This window comes from Camellia sinensis, chromosome 12, assembly GCF_055761805.1.
Source record: "Camellia sinensis isolate YWXY chromosome 12, ASM5576180v1, whole genome shotgun sequence".
In the NCBI taxonomy this organism is placed as follows: domain Eukaryota; kingdom Viridiplantae; phylum Streptophyta; class Magnoliopsida; order Ericales; family Theaceae; genus Camellia; species Camellia sinensis.
The window spans coordinates 174,542,366-174,548,659 of NC_138972.1; the positions used below are offsets into that span (position 1 = coordinate 174,542,366).

The window sequence follows — 6,294 nt, forward strand, 5'->3', positions numbered from 1 at the left end:
TTTGTATCTCACTTCCCCTGCTTCTCTCTCTCAATTTCTGTTTCGCAAAATTGATACTTGCCTTCTTTCCCAAATTCTTCTACTTTTGGTTTGCTTTTCAATTATTCTTTTGATTTGGATTTCTTTCACAGATAAGAATGTTCCATGATGGTGAAATTGTATTTTTGAGGCAATAAACATAACATCCAATAATGCATGCTACAGAGGGAGCATTTTTTTTTTTCCAGAAAGTTACATCAATTATTTCTTTAGGTTTTTTTTTTTAATATACCAATGATTTGGAACAGTTGATATTTGTAATATATTAAGGGATGAATATGGGCAGTTTTCCATTTTTTTATCATTAAAAAAAAAAAGAACAAGAAAAGAAACCAACAACTATAGTTAATTGATTTTGTTGGAAAAAAACAAGTTGATAATTAGCTGACTTCTATTGTTATAAATTTTAGTGTTTTCTTGGGAGTGATAACAAAATGATCTTCTGCATGTTTTCTTACATTTTACCTGTAAAGATATAAAATGGAATCCACAATTTTCAATATGGTCCGTCGTTCAAAATTGGGTTTTTGCGGCTTTACATCAATGACATACCGTAAATGTACGTTGTAGTTTCTCACTTTTACGACTTATTTTTTTTTGCATGTCGTAAATAATTTCCTAACCACGACGTGTCTATGGCGTAGGTTGTAAATGCTAATAACAATAATTTTTTTATGACTTGTAATGTTAGCTGTAAATAATCAAATTTTTTATGACGTGCATATTGCATGCCATCAATACATCAATTATACACTACACGCGTACATCAACTGTTAAAAATATTAAACATTTTACGGCACACAAAAAGGCAGCCGTTCAAAAATTGCACTTTCTACGATGCACAAAAAACTAACTGTTTAAAATATTACACTTTCCACAACACGCAATTACTGTTATGAAAGGTACGACTTAAAAATAAATAAATAAACAAAAAGCTCCAAAACGAAAATTTGGAACGCCAAACACCAAAACATAATTTCGAAAAAAAAATATAACAAAATCACCACCCAAAAAAAAAAAAAAACAAAACAAAAAAGAACTATTTCTCTCCAACATTCATATCACCACAAACCTAGGCCGCCGCCACCAAAAATGTCTCATGCCGTGGTGGCGCCACCCTGTTTCCCCATCGTGAGGTCGGCGGCGAACTGACCAAGGCAGAAAGCAAACATGAAGAAGGTGGCTAACACGAAACGAAACAGGAGCAACATTGGAGCAGCAGTGGGGTTCGGTGGAGAGATGAAGGAGGTTCGGTGGTAGTGCGTGGAATTGCCTACACTATACCATTGCTAATCCTCTCGATTTTCAAACCTCTTGTATCAAGTAAACTCTCTCTCTCTCTCTCTCTCTCTCTCTCTCTCTCTCTCTCTCTCTCGTTCCCCCAATTCCAAACCCTAACTATAATTTTCAACTTCTCAGATCTTTGCCCCTTCGTTGTTCAACCTCTCAATAGTTTCTTCACCTTGAATTTGCTAAACCTCTAATTTTTGCCTCCTGTAATTAATTTGATTGACGTGGATTGAAGAAAACCCCATTTGCTTATACAATTGAAATATGAAAACCCTAAAAAATATATTTAAAAATAAATAAATATGTCAGATTACACAAACCTGAGCCCATTGTTATTTGCTTTCTGTGTTTCTTGAAAACCCAGAGACCACACACCTATTTTTTTCTTTATTATATTTTATTAGTTTTCTTCTAATCTGATTTATTCTTTCATACAGAGGTTCTACAAGTCACCTAACTCAGTCATGAACAAGGCAAGGACTCAAATTAGGAACAAGCAGCAAATTTTGTCCCAGGTAATCTATTTTCAGCCAAGAATAAATTCAACATGTCTTTCACCTGAAGTTTTATAGTAATTATTTACCTGTTCAATGTACGAACGGAGGTATCTATATCAATTAAATGTGGTTTCTCTATAAAATGTTACAGTTTGTCGTATCATGCTATGCAAGACGTTTTGATAATGGTTACCTTTTCATAAATTTCTGTCAATGATATGGGTTCCCATCTATTTGACCTCATTTTTATGGTGTTTGGAACCCTGTTTTTGTGGGCTGGTTTTTTTTAGCCTATTTTCTAGTTCAAGGTGGCTTGATTGTCAACCGAGCTGCCCATTCCTTTGTAGCCTAAGGGCATTTCCTAGTTCAAAAAAAAAAAAGGAAAAATAAAAAAAGCTTGATTGGTAGAAATCTCCGTGTCAACAATTTTTGGCGTAAAAGAAACAGCAACCCCAAAACAAATGCTTCCATTCTCTGCAACACTAAACTTGACTTAACTTCTCTTAATTTTCAAGATTTTCTTGCATAATCATAATATTAATAACTACTGCCATTGCCAAAATACTGTTGATCGCCATCTATTAAATCCATGTAATGTGTTGGTTTTCTTGTGCAAGGTAGGAATGCTGGATTTGGTTGTTTGTCACATATCTTAAGGTCAAGTGGCAACTAAATTTGGTTGTTGAATGAAGCATTGTGATTGGTTTTGATCCTTATTTGCTGTTCTGGGACATTCCTTATTGAATGCCCTTATGTTGTACTCTGTTCGTTGTAGAGGACTCGTAGCTCATATTCATTGTATTTTGAGACTAAAAGAATATCCTGAGATACTACTAACATGGTTTACTAACTAGATATTCAGATTCTTACAGTTTTCGAAGGAAAAAAAACAAATATATGAATGTTTGTTTTCCATTTTTCCCCATTCTAGTAGTAACTAGAGAATTAATAATTAAAATCTAGAAAATATATGTGCCCAAATTATATGTCTAGAGGTGATAGGAGAAGATTTGAAATGCTTTTTTCTAAGTCTCAACCTGTTAATGGAATCCCAGTTCTCATGTATTATAAAAGAGGCATACCATTATTCACCTATTGTCATTGACAGAAAACAAAAAAAACCTAGTTCACTGAATTTTCTAGCACTCCATGATGTTATTACACACTTCCTGTATGTAAATGAATCTTTAAGTTTGATCATTGTTGTTAACATAATTTGCTCTTAACATAATGAATTACCTATCTCTTTATAAACAGAGAGCATGAATTATTTGTATGTAAATTTGATATGTTGATTGTTATATTTGTATTGTCATAACTGTTTACTTTATGTGGATATCCTTAGATAGAACATATATCCCTGAGTTAACTTCTGATTCCAATTGCAGATCCAAGCCAGATCTATTCTGCCACTTTTGGAAGGCAAAAATGTTCTTGGAGCTGCAAGGACATGTTCTGGAAAGACCCTTGCCTTTCTGATATTTGCTGTGGAGTTGTTACATCAAATCTGAACGGGGGTAATTGTCAACTGCCCAACTAGGGAACTTGCCATACAGGTAAATATTCTGGTTTTTATTTTATTTTTATTTTTTTTACTTATCAATATCAATCGTTTTCCCAAGATAGCTTGTGATGTGATTCTAATTATTAATCCTACACTATAATCCTCTCAATTACAACTCTTTTTGTGATATTTGTACTTTCTAAACAAGCAAATTGAAAAGACAAAATCATTATAGAATAAAGCCATCCCTATTTTATCCTTCTTTCTACAAAGATAATAAATCTAGATGGTTAATATTGATTATAGAAATATTTTTCCTTCATCGTTTCAACTCTTTCTCAATCTTAAAGCGCATTTAGAATATTATTTTTTGGTAGTTACTTCTTATTGTCTGTGTTAGATCATCTTCTAAGCTCTTCTCAAGAATTATTTTTTATCATTTTCTACTAATTTTGGAAATCGTGTTTTACCTTCCACTGATTTTAATTCCATTTGGTTTGAATCGTTAAGAAAAGAAAGATAATCCAATTCATCTTTTCTAATAACACTTCTTTTGTTTTGGGGGTCTTGTTGCTTTCTATATATATACATCTTCCAAATTAGTTGCATTCAATTATAATGGATTGTCATTTTTTCTAAGTAACGACCTGGACTAATCTTCCAATGAAATTATGCAGACACATGCAATGGCAAAGGACCTTCTTAATCATCATTCACAGACTCTTGGCTTGGTTATTGGTGGTGCAGTTCACAGGGGAGAAGCAGAGCGTATTGTGAAAGGAGTAAATCTGTTAGTAGCAACCCCTGGCTGACTTCTTGACCACCTACAGAACACTAAGGGATTCATATATAAAAATCTAAAGGTATTTTTATTCACTCATACATGTCTTCAATTTCTTCTATGCTCACCAATTATGTTTACACAAACTTTATGTGGGACTTATGTAAAATGTACCTCCAACTGAACTTTCTTGGTTGTTTTATTACATATTCTAATGCAGTTAGTTGTGTTCTTATCCCATGAATTTAAGTTGAAAGTTTAATTAAAATCAAGGTTGTTAAATTTATGTTCTGTCATTATTTGTTATAGTGATTTCATATTGCACGTACTCTGGAGATGAATAACTATTGCAGGCTTTCTTGTATGATACTCACCAAGCTAATGCATTCGGGATGTTATTCAACAGCTTGTGCATGTATGCATTTAGCTTCACTTATTTTCTTGTTTATTCTTGATCCTCAACCTCAGCAAGTTAATAAATTTTATGTATACAAATGTCTAGAACTACTTACTCAGTTTGTTACGATAGAATTGAATCTGATATTTTAAATGACTTGCAGCAATTCGACTTGGTCAGAGGTCATTGATCATCTATCTAGATCTGTTTCTTTATTGAAATGGTAGTGATGGTTAATTGGAATAATTAAGTTTGATAATTGCCTTTAGTTGCTTGTTTTGGAAATGAGAAGGAATGGAAGGAAGCAAGAAAATTGGTTTCCAACCTTTACAAGTATAAAGATGCAAAATCTGGCTTTTGTTGGCAGCATATCATTTGTTTTTGGTAAAATAGCGAAAATGGAATTTAGAAAACAGTGAGCTAAAATTGGTAATTTGGGCATCAATACTGATTTAGATTTAATATGTTCACAATAAATTTTGATTTCCTCAATCTCCTGCTTAAGTTTATAGAACTTTAATAATTTCTAGTTTAGTTTGCTTTGGTATTCGGAATATATGCTTACTTATGGATGATCTACATGTTGTTGGTGCATGTCTGTCTTTCAAAGAACAAACGTACCTATCCTATTTTCCATTAATGTAATCATGCTTCAGGGAGCAGCAAACAGAAAGGTAGCTGCCACTAATATGAATCTAGCAAGTAGCCGTTCTCATAGTGTGTTTACATGCATCATTGAAAGTAAGGTGAGCAGTCTTGTTATTTTTTTTTTATCTCAGTGGCTTTTATTTGGGTGTTTAAATTCTAATCGGTGGTTCATGTTTAGTGGGAATCCCAAGGGGTAACTCGTTACCTGTTCGCTCGACTTAATCTTGTAGATTTAGCAGGTTCTGAAAGGTAACATCATTGAATAAAGTATGCTGAATAATTAGAAAGTGGAGCCCTCCTGTTTGATAACAGGATTGAATCATGTACCTAAAATTTTATCAACTAATTTATTATCTTTTTTTTTTTTTGTTAATCACAGGCAGAAGAGTTCTAGTGCTAAAGGTGAACGTTTGAAGGAAGCTACTAATATCAAGTCTCTTTCGACAATAGGGTTTGTTCTCCCTCCTTTTCTTGTCTTGAGCCTCATTTTGCTTCCCTCTTCAACATGATTTTTCTTGGTTTAATTATGTTAACTAATTTGGAAACATTTACATAGGATCAGGAGGAGATTGGTAGATAATAATATAAAGTGTCTTTCTTGCTATGTGGCAAAGAGGCAACCTCTAAAATTTTTGTAGGAGTTCGAATTAGAGCTATCCTAGGCGAAAATTAGTCCTAAGTGCTAACTTTATAATTGTTATTATGGAGTAATAAAATCATATGAAGCATATATGCAGAGAAAATAGAAATCATATGAAGCATATATGCTATCCTATACAATAACTAAGTACTTTGGGGTTAATATGATTTCTATTTTGTTAATGATAAAACTGTTAACTTTATAATTGTTATTATGGAGCTATCCTACACAATAACTAAGTACTTTAGGGTTCAGCTATAAGGGAAGCAGTCTTTTGTTAGGAGCACAAATAATATGACGCAGCGACTTTGAATTCTGAGTTTGTATGATTCTATATTCAGTTTACATCCTTCCTTGCATTAATCTGTATACTAATCTTCTCTTACACTGAAACAACCTGCTAGTGCTTTTGGTTCAGATGCATCACAACGTGTAATTGATCCCAAAGGGAAGAACAAGTTGTGCAGGATTGATTCAAAAGTTCATGGGCATAAAGAA

General features: G+C 33.0%; 1 long non-coding RNA gene across 1 annotated transcript; it reads left to right on the forward strand.

Annotated features, from left to right (window-relative positions):
• The first annotated feature begins 1,719 nt into the window (after positions 1–1,719).
• On the forward strand, positions 1,720–5,812 carry LOC114269653 (uncharacterized). The gene is made up of 5 exons (XR_014345971.1): positions 1,720–1,844; positions 3,215–3,382; positions 4,008–4,193; positions 5,165–5,254; positions 5,335–5,812. It is a non-coding gene; the product is annotated as an uncharacterized LOC114269653 (long non-coding RNA).
• Positions 5,813–6,294: the final 482 nt, after the last annotated feature.